This window comes from Oncorhynchus tshawytscha, linkage group LG31 (genome assembly GCF_018296145.1).
Source record: "Oncorhynchus tshawytscha isolate Ot180627B linkage group LG31, Otsh_v2.0, whole genome shotgun sequence".
Classification (NCBI taxonomy): Eukaryota; Metazoa; Chordata; class Actinopteri; order Salmoniformes; family Salmonidae; genus Oncorhynchus; species Oncorhynchus tshawytscha.
The window spans coordinates 2,747,325-2,763,308 of record NC_056459.1 but is presented as its reverse complement, the minus strand read 5'-3'; the positions used below and the strand labels follow the sequence as shown (position 1 = coordinate 2,763,308).

General features: G+C 43.2%; 1 pseudogene; it reads right to left on the bottom strand.

The window, feature by feature from the left end:
- Positions 1–4,704: 4,704 nt before the first annotated feature.
- On the bottom strand, positions 4,705–13,034 carry LOC112229362 (annotated as a pseudogene).
- Between the last annotated feature and the right edge of the window lie 2,950 nt (positions 13,035–15,984).

The window sequence follows — 15,984 nt, the reverse complement described above, 5'->3', positions numbered from 1 at the left end:
GGGACCTTTATATAGACAGGTGTTTGCCTTTCCAAATCATGTCCAATCAATTGAATAAACCACAGGTGTACTCCAAGTTGTAGAAAAATATGTTCTCATGTTCTGAGCAAGGAACTTAAACGTTAGCTTTCTTACATGGCACATATTGCTATTTTACTTTCTTTTCCAACACTTTGTTTTTGCATTATTTAAACCAAATTGAACATGTTTCATTATTTATTTGAGGCTAAATTGATTTTATTGATATATTATATTAAGTTAAAATAAGTGTTCATTCAGTATTGTTGTAATTGTCATTATTACAAATACATTTTTAAAAATCGGCTTTTTTTGGGTCCTCCAATAATCGGTATTGGTATCGGCGTTGAAAAATCATAATCGGTCGACCTCTAGTTTTAATGACTCCAACCTAAGTGTATGTAAACTTCCGACTTCAACTGTATGTCCGTTAAGTTTATGGGGGGTCAATTAAGGAAGACATCCTCTTCTGCAAACCACTGGAAACAAGGACAATTCCACCTGGATATGTTTATTTTTGAACCATTCCATTGTAGATTTTGCTTTATGTTTTGGATCATTGTCTTGTTGGAAGACAAATCTCCGTCCCAGTCTCAGGTCTTTTGCAGACTCCATCAGGTTTTCTTCCAGAATGGTCCTGTATTTGGCTCCATCCATCTTCCCATCAATTTTAACCATCTTCCCTGTCCCTGCTGAAGAAAAGCAGGCCCAAACCATGATGCTGCCACCACCATGTTTGACAGTGGGGATGGTGTGTTCAGGGTGATGAGCTGTGTTGCTTTTACGCCAAACATAACGTTTTGCATTGTTGCCAAAAAGTTCAATTTTGGTTTCATCTGACCAGAGCACCTTCTTCCACATGCTTGGTGTGTCTCCCAGGTGGCTTGTGGCAAACTTTAAACAACACTTTTTATGGATATCTTTAAGAAATGGCTTTCTTCTTGCCACTCTTCCATAAAGGCCAGATTTGTGCAATATACGACTGATTGTTGTCCTATGGACAGAGTCTCCCACCTCAGCTGTAGATCTCTGCAGTTCATCCAGAGTGATCATGGGCCTCTTGGCTGCATCTCTGATCAGTCTTCTCCTTGTATGAGCTGAAAGTTTAGAGGGACGGCCAGGTCTTGGTAGATTTGCAGTGGTCTGATACTCCTTCCATTTCAATATTACCGCTTGCACAGTGCTCCTTGGGATGTTTAAAGCTTGGGAAATCTTTTTGTATCCAAATCCGGCTTTAAACTTCTTCACAACAGTATCTCGGACCTGCCTGGTGTGTTCCTTGTTCTTCATGATGCTCTCTGCGCTTTTAACGGACCTCTGAGACTATCACAGTGCAGGTGCATTTATACGGAGACTTGATTACACACAGGTGGATTGTATTTATCATCATTAGTCATTTAGGTCAACATTGGATCATTCAGAGATCCTCACTGAACTTCTGGAGAGAGTTTGCAGCACTGAAAGTAAAGGGGCTGAATAATTTTGCACGCCCAATTTTTCCGTTTTTGATTTGTTAAAAAAGTTTGAAATATCCAATAAATGTCGTTCCACTTCATGATTGTGTCCCACTTGTTGTTGATTCTTCACAAAAAAATACAGTTTTATATCTTTATGTTTGAAGCCTGAAATGTGGCAAAGGGTCGCAAAGTTCAAGGGGGCCGAATACTTTCGCAAGGCACTGTATCATGCCGCATTTTGGTCCTCCGATCCTTCTCGCCTCTCCTCTTCAGATGAAGAGGAGGATGACCGTGACATTATTATTATTTGTGCCCTGGTCCTAAATGAGCTCTTTGTCACTTCCCATAAGCCAGGTTGTGACAAAAGCTCACACTTATGTTTAATAAATTTATCGTATAGTGTGTGTGGCAAGCTTACAATAATGTCAAAAAACAACATTTGAGAGTGTGTTGATACTGGTGCTAGATGGGGTACGCAGGTGGAGGTTGAATGTTTGAAGAGGTACAGGACTATAAAGTTTGGGAACCACTGCTGTAAAGCATTCAATTTAGCCTTCTCATTAAGATCAAGATGCTCAATCTCCATGATATCAGAGAGCTCAGTTACCTCACACCTTAAAAGGAAGCTGCTCCCCATAAGTAATACAGGCTGTACAGTTTTAAAATGTCAGTTCCCAATATTTCCCATATTCTCTGTTAGAGGTAGCTAAATTCCAATAAACAGAATTTATATTCTTTAAACATTTTAAATCATGCAATAACAATTAATTATTAAATTTCTAATAACCATCAGTGGGAACTTCTCATCACTGCACATTTTTACAGTCAGCCCTTATGATCCGTCTGGACTGCAGTATTTTTACCACTACCGTGTTGGAAACGCATCCTACCAGGCAGTTGTCACATCTATTTTCTATGCAAACTTTCTAAATGTCTTCAACAAAATAAATGGACAAGTTAATGGAAACATACCTACTGAAACAACCCCACTCTTCCAGCCGCAGCCAGACAAAAGACTTACTGTACTGTCGTGGAAATTCATGTATACTGAGAGACACATTGTCATTTCTTCAAACAGTCATCTTTATTTAATATCTATTAATTATTGCAATAATGAAGCAGTCGACCGCACACGAAGGTGTGTTGCCGAGTGCTTAACCTTTACAGACAATGCAGAGTTCTTATATAGCTGACACTAAAATTGCTTAGTCATGGCTGGTTCTATCCCTCCCATGCTGATCGGGTGGGGGGCACTACAAGCCACCTTGGGTTCATCTCCTGGTTATCTGCATGGGATGTTGTTTTTACTCCCAACCCGGCTTAGTTTCCCAGATGCAAGGATGAAGATGAGACAATGAGGGATGGTTCTAAACACTTCCAGGCTATCTCCATCTTGGGTCACACACACCACATATTGTCTATGGAATGCCAGCTGTAGGTTATCACCAAGTCACTGTCAGCTCAAGCGATCTCTCGCAAAACCCATTTCTTGACAATACGCCCAGACTAACTGGAGGAAGCTAGAGTGGAAACCATCCCTTTACAGAAACACAGCATTAACAGAACAGAAATGTCTTACTATTTGTTAAGTATATAAATCGTTAACTATTAATATCAAACAAATCAGGTAAATACGTAATTTCTCTCTCACAACTGTCTTTGTTCAGACCTCCACAACTGCTTGATGGTTTAATACATTTACAAAACATTTTCTTTGGCAACATTTAAGGAAAATGTGAGAATATAGTTTAACGAAATATTATTTGGGGCAGAATAAATTAGGAATGCTGAAAAGGACATTTCAATATTTTTTTATTTAACCAGGAGACAATACTTCAGAATTCATTTATTTAAGCACAATTTAAGAATCGTAATATGAACAAAAACCTCTGCATGGTTTAAAATACAACAACAAGACCATCTCCTACAGTATATTCCTAAATTTACTTCAGGGGTGAAGCTGGAAGAAGATGTAAGGGCATTCATAAGTTTTCCCTACACTCGATCACAGCGACAATTTAGGATTCTTGACGACCTTTTCACACCAAGCTCACATTTATAATCCCACGGCAGTTCTGTACCAGCTCTGATGCGCCTGAAAAACACAGAGACAATATTATGATCAATATACAGAAGTGCATATTAGAATGCACATGCTTTAGTCCCCCTGGGCATTTGTTATAGAGCCACAGACATGAGCAGAACCCATATTAATCCTGGCTTCGCCTCTCAAAAGACCAACCATTAGCACAAGCAATATATAATATCCCATGAGTCATAACAGAAGGTCACAATCTTGCTGGTGAAGAAGGCCACCCAGGGAAATCGAAGGTCATGTGTGTCCACAAAAACATTCTGCGCAAACAGGTTTGGGTGGCAGCTATGCTGTAGGGAGAAAGACACAGTGGATGTGAGCTTCATGACAATTTTTATCCCCATTCATGACGAGTAGGAGGATGAAATTGGAGGATGAAATTCGTTGTTTAGTCCTGCCCTTTATTGTAACCTGGGTAAGATGCTGAGTTGACGGATCTCTGAGAAGTATGGGTATAGGGCAAATCATACAGTCGGCATACTATCCAACACGATACCCTCTGATTATTCCTCCTCATGACTCACATTGAGGTAGCGATCCACATTCCCCTCCAGATTTGCGTCGATGATCAAAGAAATGCCTTGTGGCGTTTGAGGCCTGCTTGTCATTTCCTTCTGCTGTACCATCCTGCAGGTCAGAAGACTTGGCGTCAGAGCCCGATTTCTTCGCTGGGTCTAGAGAGTCATTTTGTGAGTCATTTGATGAGTCTGGGAACCACAAAGTCCTATAACTTCTTTTAAAAATTCAGAAATAAAAGTGGAGAGTTCATGAACACATTTCCGTCTATATTTGTGTCTGTGCTTTATTTTTTCTACCTTCCGACAGTATTTTGAGAAACCAACATTTATCAGACCAAATAAGAATGAATACTCTACTAAACCTCAGTAACCTTTTTCGTTGCCCTCAATGTTTGTTTTTCACTCTGTATACTTCTCTGTATATACTGTAGTTTCCTCTTACCCTCCTGTAGTATTTTGGCATGCCTGCGTGTGACGTAGCTCCTCTCCATAGAGGAGACATTGTGCCTGAAGTCAGAGTCGCCATCATCTTCACTGACATCGTAGTCCTTGTCCTCATAATTTTCATCATCATCATCGGGTTCTTCTTCAGCTTCGTTATCAGAGTTCTTCATCATCATACGTCGCTGCTCTTTTCGGAGTTTCCCTCTTCCTCATCCTTGCCCTCGTCATCACAGTCATCATGCTCACTGTTGACGTCTTCTATGGACTCTTCTTCTGAACCTGATGGGGAACAGAGGCCGCAACATTAGAGATGCTCAGTTCTGTTGCTTCTCTTTGCACTCCCTGTGTGTCCACTGGGTATGTGCATTTACAACTCATGAATCGAAATGGAAACCCAATTTCTTTTTTTGCATTCAAAAAAAGATAATACACAATAAAATCTATCCTATAGATGCCGGTAGTCCAGGCTCTCTGCGTGTCTGTACCTGACTCATTGTCGGAGCATCGCGTCTCACTCTCGTAACTCTCCTTGCTCTCAGCTCCCTCTATGTGGTTCAGGTTGACCACGTACATGTTGCCCTCTGTCCCCAAACTCTTCTTGTTCATGATTATCCCTAAGGGGAGAGATGGGAAAGGGAAAAGTTGTGAGCATTGTGTGCAGTACAACCGGAAGAAAGACATTGCAATAGTAGAAGGAGAGAATGGAAGAGAGTAACACTAGAAGAGGTCTTGGGCATTGAGCACTAAAAGGATGCCCAACAGATAAAAGACTAGTAGTGTATGTAATCAACAGAAGTCATACTTAACAACAGTCTGTCTGTCGGGTTAGGTTGGGTTCCTAGCTCCGGCTCACCAGTGTAAGTGCAGATGAAGGTGCCCTTGGCAACGTCATCCAGGTAGCGAATTCCCCAGCTCTTCCCCACGGTCATGAAGAGCTGTAGCCGCAGCGGAAGGCCGTGCTGCACCACCCGGTGGGTCACACCCGTGGGTCACAGCGGCACAGTGCGTTACACTCATATATACTGCAGACAGAGGGAGGTGGAGAGGGTTGATAGTATTATTATATCTACAAGAGCTTTTCAGACATTGCTCTCAAAGCATGTCACAGATGACACAAATGCTTAGAAAGAGCTGAGAGCTAGAGGAGAACATTGAGGTGATGACCAGTAAAAGCCAAAGACTGACCAAAAAAATACCAAAGACCAACAGTCAAAGCGATGTTTCGACGGATGGATAATTGAAAGTTGTTCATGAAGACACATTGACAAGACTCACCCTGTGGAGAGCCATTTCTCCAGCCTCTTGTGTTTGTAGCCAACGTTGATGTCCTCAGGGCCACCCGGTGACACGGCTGTGGCCTGGATGGTCAGCTGGTGACAGGAGCAATACGACCTACAGCAACACAATATACATGTCCATAAATACACGTCAATACAACCTCCACATACCATGTAAAAAAGTCATGACCGTTTATGCTTTTAGGGAAAGAGGATCATTTGCTAAATGTATTAAACAGCACGTCCTTTAAATACATTTAAGGAAATACGTTGCAGTAACAGAACTTTAACCCCTGTGACACACACACACACACACACACACACACACACGTTCCTGCAGCCGTCGGTGCAGTTGCAGCCCACCAGAAAGTCTGAGCTGGTGTTGAGGGAGACCCCACTGGCCGCCACGCGCTGCTTGTTGTAGATCACTGAGATTAGCCGGATGTTGCCGAGTTCGTTGATGCAGGACAGCGGCTGGTTCTCCCTGCCAAGCATCAGGTCTAGGATGTTGATCTTGTATGGCCGGGGTTGGTGGGTTGTGGTCACAGACACAAAGGGGTCCAGACAGAACATGTCCAGGAAGAGGAAGTCATAGCGGGTCTGTTGAAGGTAGTCCTGCACCGCAGTCATGTTGCTCAGGCGGAGGCCACATGGCAACTGGTAGAAGATGTGGAAATAAGTCTGAGAAAGACAGAGGGCCCGGAGGAAGGTGAGAAAACACAAAGAGAACATAACCACACCAGAGTTTTTAATAACTACAAGGAGTATGACTATAAGATGACAACAGAATAATACATAATTTTCCATCTGTTACATTGGAAATGTGTCATTTGCTCTGCTCCCAACTCTCCAGTTAAAAATAGCAGTGTCCGGCACGATGCAGCACCAGTAGCAGCAGCGCTATAGGTAATGGCAGAGTTCTGTATTATGAGGTATGACATTCCAAATAGACCAGTCATCTAGGTGCTCACCCCCCCCCTCCCCCCATGCTAACCTTAACCGTTAGAGAGGAAAATGCTAAACTGACCTAAGATCAACATCTAGGGAAACTTCACCCCCACCTTGTTATTGACCCGGCGACGGCCCGTCATTTGCTGGAACTCGCAGAGCAGGGGGATGAGCAACGGGTTGAGTCCACAGTGCTTGGCCTCAACCTTTGACTGGATGCATTCCAGGCAGGCTGGGCAGCAACGGTGGAGGTTGAAGGTGACTGAACCTTTAGCCGTGATAACAGACGACTCGTCGGTTGAACGGTTCTGGCCAATAGGGCCTCCTGACGTGATCAGGGAGAAGATGACATGGGTTTGAGGGAGAATGAACGAACTAGGAAATCTTGTCCTTCCTGAACAAGGATGGACTAAAGGACTAAAGGTCAAATAGGGGGTGCTTATATTTGTCCTGTTTCACACATGTACAAGTGTGTAACCTATACAAGCGTGTGGTGTGAAATGGGAATTTGTATTCTGCATATCCACCCCCCCTCGAGAGCGGGATCAGCCATTATTGACGGTGACCCAGGAGCAATTATGGTTAAGTGCTTTCAATCAAATTTATTTATAAAGCCCTTCTTACATCAGCTGATGTCACAAAGTGCTGTACAGAAACCCAGCCTAAAACCCCAAAACAGCAAGCAATGCGGGTGTAGAAGCACAGTGGTTTTGGAAAAACTCCCTAGAATCCCCGAATCCCTGAGCCTTCACATATTCAAACGAGCAACCTTTCAGCTACTGGCCCAATGCTCTAATCGCTAGGCCACCTGCCATCCCTAATAAAACCTCATTATAAATGCATGCAGGAAATACATATTCATGAAATTTGTGCAAGACTCTCTTTTGAAAATAGTACAGCAACACAGTATGTCCTCAGGGCCACCCGGTGGAGGACTGTATGACAGAGACATACATTGTACTCACCCTAAGGGTGCTGAGGCGGTGACATGAGGTTTGCTGGCAGCGGCCGTGCTGGTCGTGTGGATAGTATTAGCAGTCGAAACTGGTCCCTCCTGAGCGGTGGACAAAGAGAAATATACACGTTGTCCACTATACAAATCCAAATACAGGAATGATTCAAAGTACCGTGCACACCATGTAAGGAAACAGACGGCTGACTTCGATGCCCATTCCAGTCAGACAGACAAGGCTATAGACGTGTTCATATTTATCCACAGGACACACTAACACAGAGACAGCGGGATAAAGAGAGACTGATAGACAGATATTTACCAGCGTTGGGCCGTGTCACTGTTGGTTTATCCTTTGACTCCTCAACACGTTTCTTCATGTTGGCCTTATGCTCCAGGCGCAAAGAGCCTCGATACAACCATTCCTTATGTTCGTCATCCTGAGAACACACACACAGGAAAAAAGGATTGGCATTATGTGCGTCAGTGAAGAACTAGACTTTAGTTAGGTAAGCATAACCAGAATACCAAGCACAATATACTGCAAGTCAATCACTATCACTTCACTAAATGGTTACAGCGTAAGCGGTTGCAGATTCTCACCTTGTAGACGACGCACAACAAGCTGCAGTCGATCTGCTCTACCTCGACCCTCCCCCGGACCCCCCTCAAACCCCACGTTGATGGGCTGGCCTGGTCTGTACCGGGCCATGGGCGGGTTGGGGGTACACCTTGATGAACTCCCTGTTGGCCTCATCCTCTATGTCCTCCCACAACCTCCGGCACTTAAGACGATAGAGAGAGACAATAGGCTTAGTTTGTGTGGGTATGTATGCGCGTTTCCCTGCAAGCGTCTCACCAACACCTACATATGCAGATTAAACTTGTTGTATGATAACACCCACAGTATGAGTTTTGTTGCGCCATACAAGCCAACGAATTGGAAAATGTATATAACTCAAAAGAGTATTACATTGGAATATACATGTATTGTCACACAGGTGGAGTTAACAACTAGAAGAGAACAGTTGGATCTGAATTAGACATCTTACATTTGGTAGGAGGATCAAACAGAATTGAGCCAAGAAGTATTGAGTATACGTTAAAGATAGAAAACAATTGTCCGAGGCTGTTCTTACGTGGTCTGCAAACAATGTGAAGATCCGGCAAGCCTACATAGGAAGGTGTGCCGTCATCAAAAAAGATCAGGAGCTTGAAACACAAGGGGAAGCGCAACAGAGCTTTACTAAGGCAATGATGAATCATATTTAGCATTATGTTTCCATATATCATCATCCAACCACACCCACAATAGCTAAATCATACACAAACAAACACAGGGCCGGTCCTTGCCATTCTGCCGGCCTAAGTGAGACCAAAAAAAAAAATGACGTTAAAAAGACAACTAAGATACTTATTTTTCCAGACTTTGAAATCATTTTCGGGTTCTGAATGAAAGTTGAAAAGACGTAATTTAGAGACGTCTATGTATGGTCCAAATCAAGGCTGTTCCAAACCGGACAAAATTAATTGTCTGTGAACATCAAAAAAAGACACCCAAAGGGCATCAGCGTCAGTCCATCCTTACTGAGGTATATCCTACAGTGTCGCCTAAATTTGAATTTTAGGAATGTCCATCTATGTGGGAGGCCATTAAGGAGGGGAAACATGATTCATGGGGCCCTATCCTGGTAGGGGCCCCTAAATGTTTAGAAAATTGTTTGTTTATCATTTAAAAAATGTTAGACAAAAAAAATAAATACAAATTGGATAAATTAAAACATATAACCATATATAACGTATAACGGACCTTGGAGGTGAGGAAGTTGTTTTGTAGCAGCATAACTAGACAATTTTTTTTATTGTAAAGTTAGGCACATGATGACTTAGACACACTTAAATACGTATTCTATTTGATATGTATACTATAATGAAAACATTTTTACTTTCAGTAGTAGATTTTTTTGGTATGGTAACCTTTGTAGGAGCAAACATTAACCCTAATATTCCCTTTGTTTACTCACCTCCTAGTGCCCAGAGAGCCCCAGGTTGGCACAATCTCAGCAGAAAGCTGTCAGACAGACTGATGCAGAGGAGAGCAGGGAGGAGGAAGAGGAGTTAAAGAGTAGCAGAAGGGCCAGTGAAGGAGTGACAAGAAGAGACTGAACGAGCAATAAGGGAAATGAAGAGTGTGGACAGATTTGAAGTGAGGAAGATGAGGTTTTAGATGACCCAGCACTGTGGCCAGAGAAAGTACAAGACCATGAAAAAGAAGCTATTGTTCGCAGACTAGCCAACAGGTGTGGTGAGGAGACAGAACTGTATAAAATCATGCCCCCAGACACAGATGACAAGCCATTCCCCAACTATTTACAGTACAGTAAGTCCACAAACAGAAGAGAAAAGGTGCAGAGAGACTGGCTTATTTATAGTAAGAGTGTAAAGGCATTATATTGCATTCCATGTGTTCATTTTTCTCATGAGCAAAGTAAACCATCACCCAGTTCTCTGAATAGTACAGATGGCTATCATCAGTGAAATGGAGGAGACTGTATGACAAAACTATCAGAGCATTTCTAAAATGATTGAGTGCAAGCACACATACTGCAAAAGAATCCACTGGCCACATACCTTGTGCCTACCATACTCCTAATCTTGTGGGTGTACATGCAGCTCAGTTGTGCCCAGAAGTATCAACTTTTTGGGGGGCTGTGTGAAACATCTGTTCAGTGCCAGCCCAGAGCGATGGGCCATTCAAGGAAAAGACTGGCTGCTGTCTTAACCGCCTTTCAGACACGCGATGGAGTGCACGTATTGCTGCGGTCCGACCAGCGGCAACTCATTTACCATCTGTCATCAAGGCCCTAGACATGCTTCTTGCTACCTGCAGCCTGACAAACGAAGCCAAATCAGAGGCATAAGGTCTGAAAAAGCTACTTCATGTCTTTCAAGGCAATCGTCCTGCTCACTTTCTGGGTAAAAGTTTTGCAGTGTATTGAGAATAGAAGCCTAATTCTTCCGTCAGGAAATATTCCTCTGGACACTGAAGCAGCTCACATTAAGGCGCTACAGGAAGAAATACAGGCTCTGCGTAATCAATGGTGACGCTCTTCTGGCAGAAGCCTCCACGGTGGCAAATGAAATGGGTGTAAATACTCAGTTTCACAGTGAACAGAGGAGCCGCCAGAAAATTTAAAAAAGAAAACATTTCCCCGATGAGACCGAAGATGACATAGCAAAGGAACAGAAGTCAGACAATGGATTTTGCAACACAGTGTTTTATATAGCCCTGGATAGTATAATCAGTCATTTGGACAAGAGATTCCACACGATGGCAGCTATATGTGAGGAGTTTTAACCAATGTGTACATTTAGGAAAATGACTGGAAACCAAATGTGTAGCTTGCCACAAATTGAGAAACAAGTACTCCAAAGATCTCAGATGGATTTGAAAATGAAGTGCGAGATCTAAAGACGATATATGCTGCCACTTTTTCCAGATGGTCTTCCTCCTGTAGAGTTCCTAAATGCCATCCACAAGATGCAGCTACAGGGTGTTTTTGGAGAGGTGTGCATTGCACTGCAAATCTTCTGTACAATGCCTGTAACAGTTGCAGGAGGTGAACGTGCCTTCAGTAAACTGAAACTTAAAGAACTAAGATCTTTTTTTTATTTGACCTTTATTTAACCAGGTAGGCTAGTTGAGAGCAAGTTCTCATTTACAACTGCGACCTGGCCAATTTCTACATTGTAGATCTAAGATCTACCATGTGCCGAGACAGGTTGAACAGACTTTCCAAACAGCCCCAAAATCCTGGCAATGACCCTGTGCCCACCGTTTGACAAAAACAGGCCGTTATATTGGCTTTATTAGTCCTGAATCCCATGATGAATCCATTTGGCTATTTTAGCTCTGAATATCAGCAACCCAACTTGATCAGGAGTTATCCTGAGCCTATTTGCAATGTGTTTACACAGCGGGAAATGCAGAAGTATTTAATTTTTTGCTTTGGTGTCATTTAGGTTAGGCTATTTGATTGGGGAAACATGCATGATGTAAAAAGTTTCCGTCTCATTACATTGGAGATTAAATGTGTGACAGCCCAGCCCGTAGACTACAGAAAAAGGTCAAATACTCTTATCACATGCTATATATCACATGCTACATCGGATACACAATATGTTTTTTCACGGAATGTTGGTGGAGCACTGTAGCGATGCGTTTCTCCAAGAGCACCCTGGAGAGGTGCGCTGCGAACGGACAAGTTCAATATTGTGTCCCTGCCTAAGTGGGCACTGCTCGTCAAAGGGCGGCATCAGCGCTCACCTAAAAAGCCAGAGAGAAATTGTTGTTGTTTTTGGACAGAATCATGTGTTGTTGCGAGGTGCGTCTTGGTCAGTTTAGCTCAGAAAATGCTGCCCTCGTCAATCTACCATAATGGGCGGTCGCCTAATCCTGCCTAATGAGCAGGCGGCCTTGCACACACAGTCACACACTATCTTTACGCTCATACCTCATGCTGTCCTTTGGTTGGGGAGTTCAGCCAGAATTCCAGAGCAGAACAAGTACTGGTGGACATCCTTGAACTTGGCCACCACTCGCACGCCCACGTACAGCTGCTCCAGCGGAGCGGTGTGGTCAAAGGCTATGTGGTGTCCCTGACAGCATGCTCCTCCCCTTCTCGCTAAAGTCCACCTCCATTTTCTGTGGGGCATCAATGGTTGAGATATAGAGAGCATGGAGAAAACTAAGAAATCTGTAAAGGACATCTAATGATATACAAGAATAGGACTAACCGGTGGTTGGGTGTGTTCTTACCTGTTGGTTTGATTTCTGTAATCCTGCCGTGGTGCCAGGTCTTGGTCCTCCTCCTGGCCAGGACCATCGTGTCAATCTTGATCTCCTCCTCTATGAGGACAAGGGGGTGGCTGAGTTGCAGGGTTGGGTGCATGGGTCAGAGCTTGCGACACGCTGGTCACCACAAACAGAGTGGCTGTTTCTAAATCAGGGAGCGAGAAGACCACAATGAGCACTAAAGATCGTCATTAACGATATCATTGACATTAGGTAGAAAGCAATTTAGAGAAGATCAATGTAAAACAAGGTCAGTCCATTAATGCAAAGCATAACTCACCTTTTCTGGCCTCTTGTGGTTTTGATGGGGCAGTGGAACCACTTTTGCTGGCCTCTTGTAGTTTGGGAGCAGATTTGTCACTCTTGCTGGGCTCTTGTGATTTTGGTGGGGAAGCTATGCCAGCTTTGCTCGAGTTCAGCTGTTTTGTTGATGCAGAGGAGTCACCTGTTCTGGGGTTTTGTGGTTTCATTGGCACAGAAGGATTTGTAGGGGCAGGAGACAAGTCTTCAATGTAGCACCCAAATTTGTGTTTGGCTTGGGGAGATTCTCTCCTCTTTTCACCTTTTCTCAGCCATCCACATTTGCTGGCCTCGGGATGTTTTGTTGAAACCTTTTTGGATTTTGATGTAGGAGTATTATCGTCGCCGTCTTCTTGTGGACTTGGTGGTTCAGACTCTGACTGTGCAAGGCGAGTTGCTGGGGTATCACTAGAGCCTGAGGCTTCACTTGGGACAACAGTTACAGTAGGGGTGGTCACAGCTAAAGAAGATGGCATGCTCTCCGTGTCATCTGCCATGTCATTGTACTAAGGAAGAGTGAGAGAAGAGCATGTCAGGAGCATGGCCGAGACCACACACGTAGAAGTGTGTGTGTGTGTGTGTGTGTGTGTGTGTGTGTGTGTGTGTGTGTGTGTGTGTGTGTGTGTGTGTGTGTGTGTGTGTGTGTGTGTGTGTGTGTGTGTGTGTGTGTGTGAGAGAGCACATTTGAATCCTATCTGGCTTAGTTCTCACATGTTCTGTGTCACTGTCTGTAGCCGTGACTTCTTCAGGAGCAGCAACTGAGAAAAAGATAAGAGGTGGACGAAAGAATAAAGCAAAATGGATTGGGATTGAGGGTCACGCCAAAGACTGTGTTCCCATTCAAACAACATCTCCCTCAATCCCAATCCGTTTTGCTTACCCTTGCTTTCCCTTCTGTCTTTTGCTCTAGCACTACACAGCCGATTCAAATAACCAACTCATCATCAAGCTTTGACTATTTGAATCAGCTGTATAGTGCTAGGGCGAAAGACAGAACGTGTACCCAGGGGGAGGCCCCAGGAGGCCCCAGGATAGAGTTTGGGAATAGCGGGAGCCAGGTTAACGAGGTTTACCGCCCAAACCCACTGCCTTTTCCCGGGATAAATAACTGAGTAATGAGTCAATTATTTATGTGAACAGCATGACATGAAATGGAACTGTTAAATGATATGCGATGTTTAAACCTGGCGTCTCTACGACCTTTCTATTACCGGGTGGCAGGGTAGCCTAGTGGTTAGAGCGTTGGACTAGTAACCGGAAGGTTGCAAGTTCAAACCCCCGAGCTGACAAGGTACAAATCTATCGTTCTGCCCCTGAACAGGCAGTTAACCCATTGTTCCTAGGCCGTCATTAAAAATAAGAATTTGTTCTTAACTGACTTGCCTAGTTAAATAAAGGTAAAATAAAAAATAAATAAATACCTGCATGATCAAACATCAATGCTCAGGGTGGGGACAGACAGCGCATCTCAGTATGGAGTCCAGTTCACAATGCATGCAAGATTTGTCTTGTGACAGGTAGGCCTGCATAGGCTAGCCTATGCTGTAGTTCACATGAGGCTGGTGGCACCTTAATTGGAGAGTGGCTGTAGCAGAATCAGTGGAATGGTATCAAATACATCAAACATGGTTTCCTTGTGTTTGATACCATTCCATTCACTCCAGACATTAAGAGGCAGCCTCCACTGCTATAGTTATATAAAGGACAGAATGCGTGTCTAATTTACAAATCTCCGTCTGGCTTTTGGAGGGGGTCACATTCATTTTTGTGTAAAGATAAAACATTTGCAGGTAAATTGCAGGTGCAGAGTTTTAAAAGAGCCTATCACTCGAATATTTTTGCTCTAAAATCAACTCCTGCAGACAGCCAGCCATGTGACCCACTATCTAAAGCAGGCAGACAGGCATTCAGTTACTGTTTAATTGAACAGTAGAATGGGCAAAACGAGTGACCTAAGCTACTGAGCGTGGCATCATTGTTGTTGCCAGGTGCGCCGGATACAGTATATCAGAAACGGCCAACGGCTTTTCACACACGATAGTGTCGTGTCTTTGGCATCATTAAATTGAAGACTTATCTTATCAAATCAATTCTCTGGAATTAAAATTACGTGATTAAACTAACTACATGTAAATGTAGTTAACTAGGAAGTCGGGGCCCCAAGGAAAATCTTCAGATGACAAAGTTATAATTTTCCTAATATAACTCTTCAGATTATTTTAATGTCTGATCAATTAGTCTTCTAATTAATGAATTATTGTTTACCTCACGTTAGTCTCATTCCAAACGTCGTAAATTGTTGGTTATCTGCACGAACCCAGCCTTCACTTATGAATTATCCATACATCAATTGTCTTAATCATTTATTTACTAACTAACTAAGCACAGAAATGCATCACCAAACAGTAGATATGGTTACAAGGAAATGATAGGGATTGTTTCCTAGTGGGCTAAGCCGATATGGCGACTTGGTAGACAAAGGGAAGTGGGTGTGGACTGAAAAGGGCGCGAAAGACAAGAGTCACTACACAGTTGATAATTATATTGATTGAAATGCTAATCCTTTGCACATGAACGCTCACTCATTTGGGAATAATTGCAATCAATATATATTTACGCTCAGTGTGTCGTCGTCAGCTCTGTTGGAATCGTCCGTCTTTCTGTTAGAAAGTTCATCCACTTGTCTCTCCATCTACTTCCAAGGAGTCTTACGTGGTTAGAATGGATACTTCAGAGTCCCATTCAGAAATGTTCTTATAGAATACATGTTTCGGCGGTTGTCCGTCTTCACATTCAATGGTACATAATTCCTAGCTGCAGACTAGTAATTAGTATCGAAGGGTTGCTCTTATTCTGTCGGAATCGATAGTCTCAGAGTTAACAACAACCATTACAACCTTAGCTTATACTGAGATTCTTGTGGTCTCTACTCAACCTTAGCTCCCTCAGCTGACCGAGGTAGGCATGGTCTAAAGGGAATTCCTTCAGGTGGGGTTTATATTTGTAACAGTAGAAAAGGGCTGTCCCATGACGCCAGATCAATGTCTGTGCTCATGGAAAGGGCCAATGACTAAAATTTATAGGGGATACAATTCTCTCACATTAACGGTTTAAAATCAC